The sequence below is a fragment of the Chiloscyllium plagiosum genome, chromosome 11 (assembly GCF_004010195.1).
Source record: "Chiloscyllium plagiosum isolate BGI_BamShark_2017 chromosome 11, ASM401019v2, whole genome shotgun sequence".
NCBI lineage: Eukaryota > Metazoa > Chordata > Chondrichthyes > Orectolobiformes > Hemiscylliidae > Chiloscyllium > Chiloscyllium plagiosum.
The window spans coordinates 57,747,978-57,756,161 of NC_057720.1; the positions used below are offsets into that span (position 1 = coordinate 57,747,978).

Genomic DNA, 8,184 nt, shown 5'->3' on the forward strand with positions numbered 1-8,184 from the left:
GTTGCACTTTGAACCTGCATTTGGATATCAAATTCCTTAAACATCCTCTCTTTCAGGCCAGTAAGCATGAGCCAAATTACTCTGAAAACATTGGTATCTAACTACCCAGACTCTACAGGGAAGGGACATCGTTACTTAGTCCTCTACTGTTAGGATCTCCTCATGCTGTGTGAAAATTTTAATGCTACATGTTCATGTCCACTATCAGATTCCCCGCCCGACTTCAGAAAAATCCCCAGAACTAGGGACTGAGAGGAAACACCACAGACATAGTATGTTGGTGCGGAGGATGTCAAATTCGCTGTGACTGATGGGTAATCCACTGTTAATCCTCTCCTCTTGATATGTCATCACGGTAGATGATTATGAGCAAATGATTCCCCAGCTCTGCTGTTTCATTGTCCTTCTTCTACCTATGTTGCGAACCCAAACCAAAATATGATAGCAGATGTGAATAATTGGAATATTTATCCCTCCTGACCAACTTAGAAACAGAAACAAATGCATAATAATGCCTGTGTGATAATTTAGACAGACCAAAATAATAATATTGGGCCTCATTTAAAATGTGACACCTAGGCAAATCACTTGAACTGTGTGGTCTGTCAACAGGTAGAATAAGAGGTTTAAAAATGAGGAAGCTCCATCTGCTTTTTGTCAGCATTGTGTAATCAGCAAGAAAGTAAGGCTAGCGGTTAAGTGTGCCAAGTGACTGCTAATAAAAATGTTGTGAATTGCAAGAGATTGCAAATAAGCAGAGGGATCTGAGTATCTTAATGCATTAATTACAAAGACTGCAAGTACATAAAGTGCTAAGGAAAGCTAATGGAATATTATTGATTTATTGTGAGAGAAATTGAGTACAAAAGTTGGGAGATTATGCTTCACTTATACATGGCACTGGTAAAACTGCATCTGGAGTACAGTCGACCACCTTACTTACAGGAGGATATACACAATTCAGAAATCAAAGGATCTGGAATGGAAAGGATGAGAAAAGGCTGAACAAACTGTGCTTGAGTTTAGAGTGCTCGACTTTAGAAGACTAGGAGGTGACTTGATAGAGACATAGAAGAATATGAGAAAGTGAGGACTGCAGATGCTGGAGATCAGAGTCAAAAGTGTGGCAATGGAAAAGCACATCAGGTCAGACATCATCCGAGGAGTGCTAGACTCGATGTTTCAAGCATAAGCTCTTCATTAGGAATATCTTGAGAGCTCCTGAATAGGGTACATGTGGAGAAGATGTTTCCTCTTCTGGGAGAATCTAGAACAATTGTATCACGGTTTGAAAATAGGGGATTGCCCATATAAAGCTCATTACGTCTAATTTTGCAACTCTTTCATAAATACAGCCTTTAAATATTTTGAAGGAGAGATGGATAGATTCCTAATAAGCAAGTGGACGAAATGTTACTGTGTAGGTAGGGATATGGATTGTGGTTATAATTCCATTGATCATGATCTTAAATGGTGCGGGCTTGAAGGGCTGAATGGCCAACTCCTGCTCCAGTGGAAGCTGCTGAAGTGGAGGAAGTGGTTTTAGTGTTGTGTGCTTAGTAATTTCTGTGAGTGATGGTGGTTAGTGATAATGCAAGAGCTGCCCTTGACATGCAGGTTTCATGATGGAACAATTGCTATCATAAAGGAAAATGGTGTGTGTCTAGAGTAAGACAGAAAAGCAATGGACAGGTTTTACTTCGAGTTTCCCTGAAGGGTCAGGGACCTGAAATTTTAAATTTCATTCTTTCTCCACAGATGCTGCCAAATCTGCTGATTATTTCCAGTACTTTAGTTAAGTATTTCAACGAAAACATATTGTGTAGAGCCCACGTGATCAGGAAGGTTTGGGTTCAATAAGTTCTGAGCTATCTCATGTACCCTGTGGTCAGGAGTGGAAAATAGCAGCAAGAAACTCTCACCACTAATTGCAATCCAGTGCTTTCTTCTGGTGAATGTGCATGTTATCTGTTGAACTTCCATTGAAAACGTTATTTGCTTATCATCAAGTTGCTTTTGCTTTTGTGCATTACTTTTGTCCATAAGCTCTTCAGGAATATCCTGACAGCTCTTGAATCTTATGTGTTTCACACATGGAGTCAAGACAAAATGGATGTTTCAGATGAAGCAAGTTTGATGGCAGGGAATATAAAGCAATGTAATCAGATATTTTATAGACTCAGATATGTACAGCATGGAAACAGACCCTTCAGTCCAACTCGTCTGTGCCGACCAGGTATCCCAACCCAATCTAGTCCCACCTGCCAGCACCTTAGTGAATCCAAGTTTGACTTCAATGATTTTGTCTTTTTGAGCATAGGAATACTATAGTTCAGGCTATTGAGCTGGAGATACAAAACTGAGGAACTGGTTGGAGAGTATAATTACAGTTTGTTTTACTTTCATAGGTCATGTCCAAGATAAATGTGGATATGTAATTATAACGCAAAAAGTTAATAGAAATGTGTGTAGATTTATTTTTTAAAAATCAAAGATTTAACTCCCCAATCCTACATATGTTGTAAAACTAATTTTGTGATTCCTTACTTGTAAACATTCTGGGAGTAGTCAATGAAATAAATGATTTTATAATATGAATTACAAATTATCCATATGGGAGTTTTTATTTGAAGTGAAATAAGCATTGACTCACAGTGGATTCAGATTTGGTTGAAGGTAGCAATAAAATGTGAAGAGTGGAAACTTTTTCCAATCTCAGGAATTGTTTAGAATGAAGTTGAGGCTAAGGTCTACTTGGATGGCTATTGTCACCTAAAATATGAGCTGCACAACAGCAGGAAAAGAAACAATTTAACACTTAATGGTACAAATGCCCTGTTGTGTTAGTACAATATAACTGCAGAACTAAGTCAAATATGCATAAAACATGTTTGCATTTTTGTACTGAAACTTGAAAACTATTTTTGTTTTCTCCATTGTCCACACAACTACGCTGGAAGATTGGCAAACGTGCTAAGAAATACCATGTATTTTTATCAGGAGCTTTCACATTATTATAACAGAACATTGAGAAATTTCTGATATGTTCTCCAAGATTTTATCATTGGAAATCAAAACATGTGGTTCACCTTTTTGTGTTGATCATTCTTGACATTGCGGTTCATTCATTTCGTGATCACATTATTGATCCATATTTACAGATTTTAAGATGAGAAAATTCTTTTATTTACAGGCAATCCCTTGAGCCATCTTTTAGATATTTATGATTCACATCAGTGTTTTTTTTTCTATCTAAGTCAATAAATTATTTAATTTTAACTATTGGATGGCTCAAAAGCCTAACTTTTGGGATGGCAGTCAAATTTACTTATATTTGTCACTCTGTTTCATGCAGGAGAGCCTATACTCTGCCATTTCCATGTGTTACTGGCTTGAATAAGCAAGGATTGGAGAAAATTAAAAGGCTATGTTTGAATCCAATCTAACTTTTTCTATTCTTGGTTTTCTGACATTATTTGATGTTATTGTACATACTGCAACTGTTGATTTTAGTGCATTCAGGTTGATGCACTGCAAAATTCTGCTGCTATGGCCGATCTTAAATTGACAAAGTATATTAACTCTTATGCAAATCTTGAAGGCTTTTGACTTTGTATGGAAGATTTCTGTTCAGGTCTGGTAAATTTCATGCTTATCCATAAAATCGGGTGAAGCTATCAGGAAAGTTTGCTAATGCACATATTTGAAGCATTAAAAAAAAACAAAGTGTAGCTCCTGGGTGATGACGTGCAAAAATTTTAAACTATGTATTGCACAATGTTCCCCTGTCATCAAGCACAATTGGACGAACAACTCCATTTCTGGATAATGAGTCATTATTGTCAGTCAATGCTTTGTGAATATTACTGTAGAGACAGACCTACACCATTATACTTTGGGACAGATGTCATGATGAAAACAAGTTGTTTCTGTAATCAAGTTTATTGTGTTGATTTACCAAATTTCCAGATTAAGAGACCCACCTACATTTACTGGGCACTCATCAAAAAATGAGTGTTTACAAAGTCATTGATTTGGAGACAATTAGTTGTTGATTGAGTACCGTGTTATTGATTAGTAAGTTTGCGTGGGTTGCAGGTTTGCTAAAATACAACACCTACTGGAATAGAAAACCCCTTCTTAAAATAACTGTACAATACCTTGCACCTATACATTTGTGTGAAGTTACTCCATATGAAACATAGTGCATCTATAATAGTTAGATATCGTTGTGGACAAAACCGAAATTTAACCCAACCTGATGATAAACAAGTTGATTTAATCTTTGGTGTTTGTTTCCATTTAAAAATTTCATTCAAACAATTCTGAAATAATTCAGTGTGACAGAGTATGTTTGCACAGCTAAAGTGTGCCTTCCAGTGTGTAATTTACAGCTGTGGGATGTGATTTCCCCACCTCCTCAGCAGAGGAAGTGAAACTCCATGTAATAATAGTGTAACGAAAGTTTCGACTTTTCTGTTTTAAGTACATGAAAACTTGCCGTTCCTCCTGGCTGTCATTGTAATGCTATGAATATTAAAACAAATGGGTGACGTGTGACAGCAAACGACTTTTTAAAAGCCCTTTTTTCTCTATGCAAGCACACTTCCACACTTGATGGTTGCTTTATTTACTTATTTTTAATTGATGTTAACTTAATAAATATGAGTTTATTCTTTAAAAAATGTCAGATTTTTTTTGCTGGAGTGATAGATACTTTATGGAGTAATACCATTGTTTTAGAATAGTTATTACAAATGTCCTCTAATTTCAGATATCCGCTTCAAGTTTCAAAATGCACGGCACCACTATTGTTGCAAATTATACAAAGTAGTTAACTGCTAACATTTTAGTGCCTATACTAATAGTTCTTTTGCTAACATTAAGCAAGTGCTAATTTCAAGAATATCCAAAAGCCAGAACACTTCAATGAAAATTCTGATGCACCAATAGTGATTAAATGTTTTATTTTCACCGGGTGAAAGAAAAACAGACTCTGTTAAGAATGAATTCAGCAATGCTGTACTTGTCATCTACCCCAAAAGAAGGAAAAATCTTTTCAGTTTAGAATTTCGAATGGTAAAAAGGTGTGTAGAGCAGTTTAAAGACCCGTTAGGAATAGTGATAGTGTATGTGTAATAAGGCACTGTCGCACCAGAGATGTTTCTGCAATCGAAACAGTTCGCTATTACTTTTCTTTGACGAATGACTAATTTTGTATTTGCAGTGATTGCAGCCCCTACTCACCATTTCCGGCGAGGTAGAAACATCTCACGTTTACATCAGAAATACAACGTTTAAAATGTCTCGAGGAGCAAAATTACATGTCTGAAAGGCACCTAAACTTTCCAGATTTTTGTGTAGTTTGGGGGGAATGTTGCGTATTGAAAGCAAAAGCAAGGACATTAACGGTGGTCAATAGCTTATTGTTGATCCAGAAGGATCTTGTAGCACGCTGGTAGTGTCCCGGCCTCTGAGCCAGAAGGACCCAGGTCAGTCCTCACTTCTTCGTACGTTTGTCTTAACACATCTGAACAGTTGCTTCAAAATATTTGATCATTACTCGAGAACAGTGCACTTTGCAAGTATTTTTAACTGGTTGCCATTTACGATCTTATGATAAATCAAACTTGTGAGCCGTGTGTCATCACCAAACTATTCACGGGGTTAGAGGAAGGTAGTCAACTTCTGGGAATGATCTGCTGCAGTGTAACCGCAGCTGCCGGTGCTAATCGGCTGAGACAGTAAGTGGCGGGTGATTGGTCGCTGCATTAGTGAGGATTTTTGACTGTGTCGAAACTTGTTTGGCCGTTCTTCCGCACATCAGGTCTTTTACAGCAAGCCAGTTGATATGTAGCTGATTTTGGCCAATTTTCAAAAGGAAATCGTAACTGCCAATTGAAATGTCCTGTTGTACGTAGAATCTAAGTGTGTTTTAAACTTGCCTCGCCTCCATGCATATTGTTCAACGAAGCTGGAATTAGCTTCTGAAACCGCGGTCCCATGGATTGTGAGTTGATATTGTTGGAAAATCCCTTTTTCAGTCACATTTTGTCTGTTTAAAAATGGCTAGGTATCATTTTGAGGAATTTTGCGAATAGGGATCGTTTCGGCAGACTTTGTAGTTACGTTGATCTGGAGATAAACATGGCCGGAACATGTGGATTTTGAATTTGGAAAAGTATTTAATTTTTTTTGTTTGACCTGAGAGACATGGAATACAAGGTTGCGGGGCAGCATAGTGCTGTTGTCTTCCAAACGGGAAACCCTAATTAGGAATGTGGTCCAATATATTTGTTTATAAGCAGCTCGTATAAAACTGGCGAAATTCCCCTCGAGAAACTGATCTCTATGGAGAAATGAAAGCAATACACGCATGAATGCGAAATAAGTTGCAATGTTCACTTAACGTTAAAGCCCTCACTTTAGCAGTTGGTTCATAGGAACTATGGATTGGTGCTGATAATTACCAAGTTGAATTCCCTTTTAACTACATGTTGAATGATACTTGGAGCTTGTTCTCACGAATTAGTTTCTGCTGTGACTTAGTGAGTAATGACCGCCCCTACAGTCCGGGCAGAACTGTACAGATCATTTGCTTTCCCGTAAATTGCATTCTGTTAAACGCCAGGAGTTTCCGCTGTGTACTTCGAGATCAACACTCCAAGTTGCTATGAGGGAGCCACTTTATCGGGAGTCCAGTACACCACAAGCAATTACTGGCCAAACCCGTGTGGTGCTTTTGTCAGGAGAGTGAGCACTGATTTTCTCAACCCTGGTACCTGTTGTGGGAAATGTGGTATTTAAGCAATGAAGCATTGTCGGTAAATATCGCTAGCCCACGTACATTTTCTGGCACTTGCGTCTGTTTTACGCAACCATTTCTCTTCAAAACGGAAGTCCCTCCCTTGTGTCGCTTGTATTAGTGCGAACCTTCTGTCGGGCCCTAGCGCCTCCTGTTATTGTCACCCAAAGAAACGTTTACTTTCCCACCACAGCATAGCACAGCTAACAAAGGGGCCAACATTTGTCCACAGGACACATCACAACAACATTATTTTAAAACAGCTTGTTCAGGAAACGTAAACTAAGTACACTGAATAAATATTGAATAAAAACATTTGGTGAGTGCATTATCGTGTTTCCTGAAATTCCTAATTATTATACACAAGTTAACATAGGTTGTGAAAAGATTATTATGCAAGCAATGCGAACGTGTTATCGATATTTATATTTAACGGTCCATTATCTTGTGTCAAACGTTGGTAAGGTCGCAAAACGTTTTACTTTGAAGAAGAACAATCATAATAATGGCGAGTTTTGACCTGGAACCAGCATGCTTAAACAGTTACAACCGTCCTCTTTCATTGACCCAAGTGGTTAAATGCAGGTACGCCCTATTGCAAAATCTATTTAAACATCTCTTGGGGAATATTTGAGCAAAGGTTCAGGGAACAAGGCGCGTTTACCTCAGAAATACATATACAACCCATTATCACTGAACAAAGTCAAAGAGCTCCCCCAGATAAAATTAAAATAGATTTTTAACATATTAATAGATTGCACTACATACAAATTACACGTTTGCTTGGCTTGCAGTTAATGGAATTCTATGTCAAAGGAAGAAATAATTCACCTTTTACACATCCTCCATAATTTTACTATCTCTTGCTTTACTTATTTTGCATTTTCCAGGCTCAGGAAAAGTTCCCTCGCAATTTAATGGAGCAGAGGCATTACCATTAATTAATGTACTGAGAATGTATAAAATAAAACCACCTTTTTAAAAAAAACTTATACCTTTCAAGCCTTTGTGTTTTTTATCATGTTTAATTGCTTGCTTCTTTTGGGAGAAGAATTATTGTTTTCAAATCCTTTAAGTGGTTTTTATTAAAACATTCCTTTCTGAAGTAGTGTGCCTTGCACTGAAGTTCCTTTTTTTTCGTTTGGTTTTTTACCATCAATTTTAATTAGTTATGAAAAAATGATTGCCCCCTGTGAGAAACAAAGCCCACTCACTTCAATAATTTCAGTCCGAGACCAAATATCTGAAACAGCAGCGTCGTTTTATTTGTTCATTTGCAAGTGGGTGCAGTGTCTAATGCCAGGTAAGGCAGTGACAAATGCACATCAAATCCAACAAACTCTCGAAATTTATACAGTTTTTTCCCATATGTTTTCCTT

General features: G+C 37.5%; 1 long non-coding RNA gene across 1 annotated transcript; it reads left to right on the plus strand.

Annotated features, from left to right (window-relative positions):
• Positions 1–6,280: 6,280 nt before the first annotated feature.
• On the plus strand, positions 6,281–7,793 carry LOC122554429. Its single transcript, XR_006312990.1, has 2 exons — positions 6,281–7,390; positions 7,696–7,793. It is a non-coding gene; the product is annotated as an uncharacterized LOC122554429 (long non-coding RNA).
• Positions 7,794–8,184: the final 391 nt, after the last annotated feature.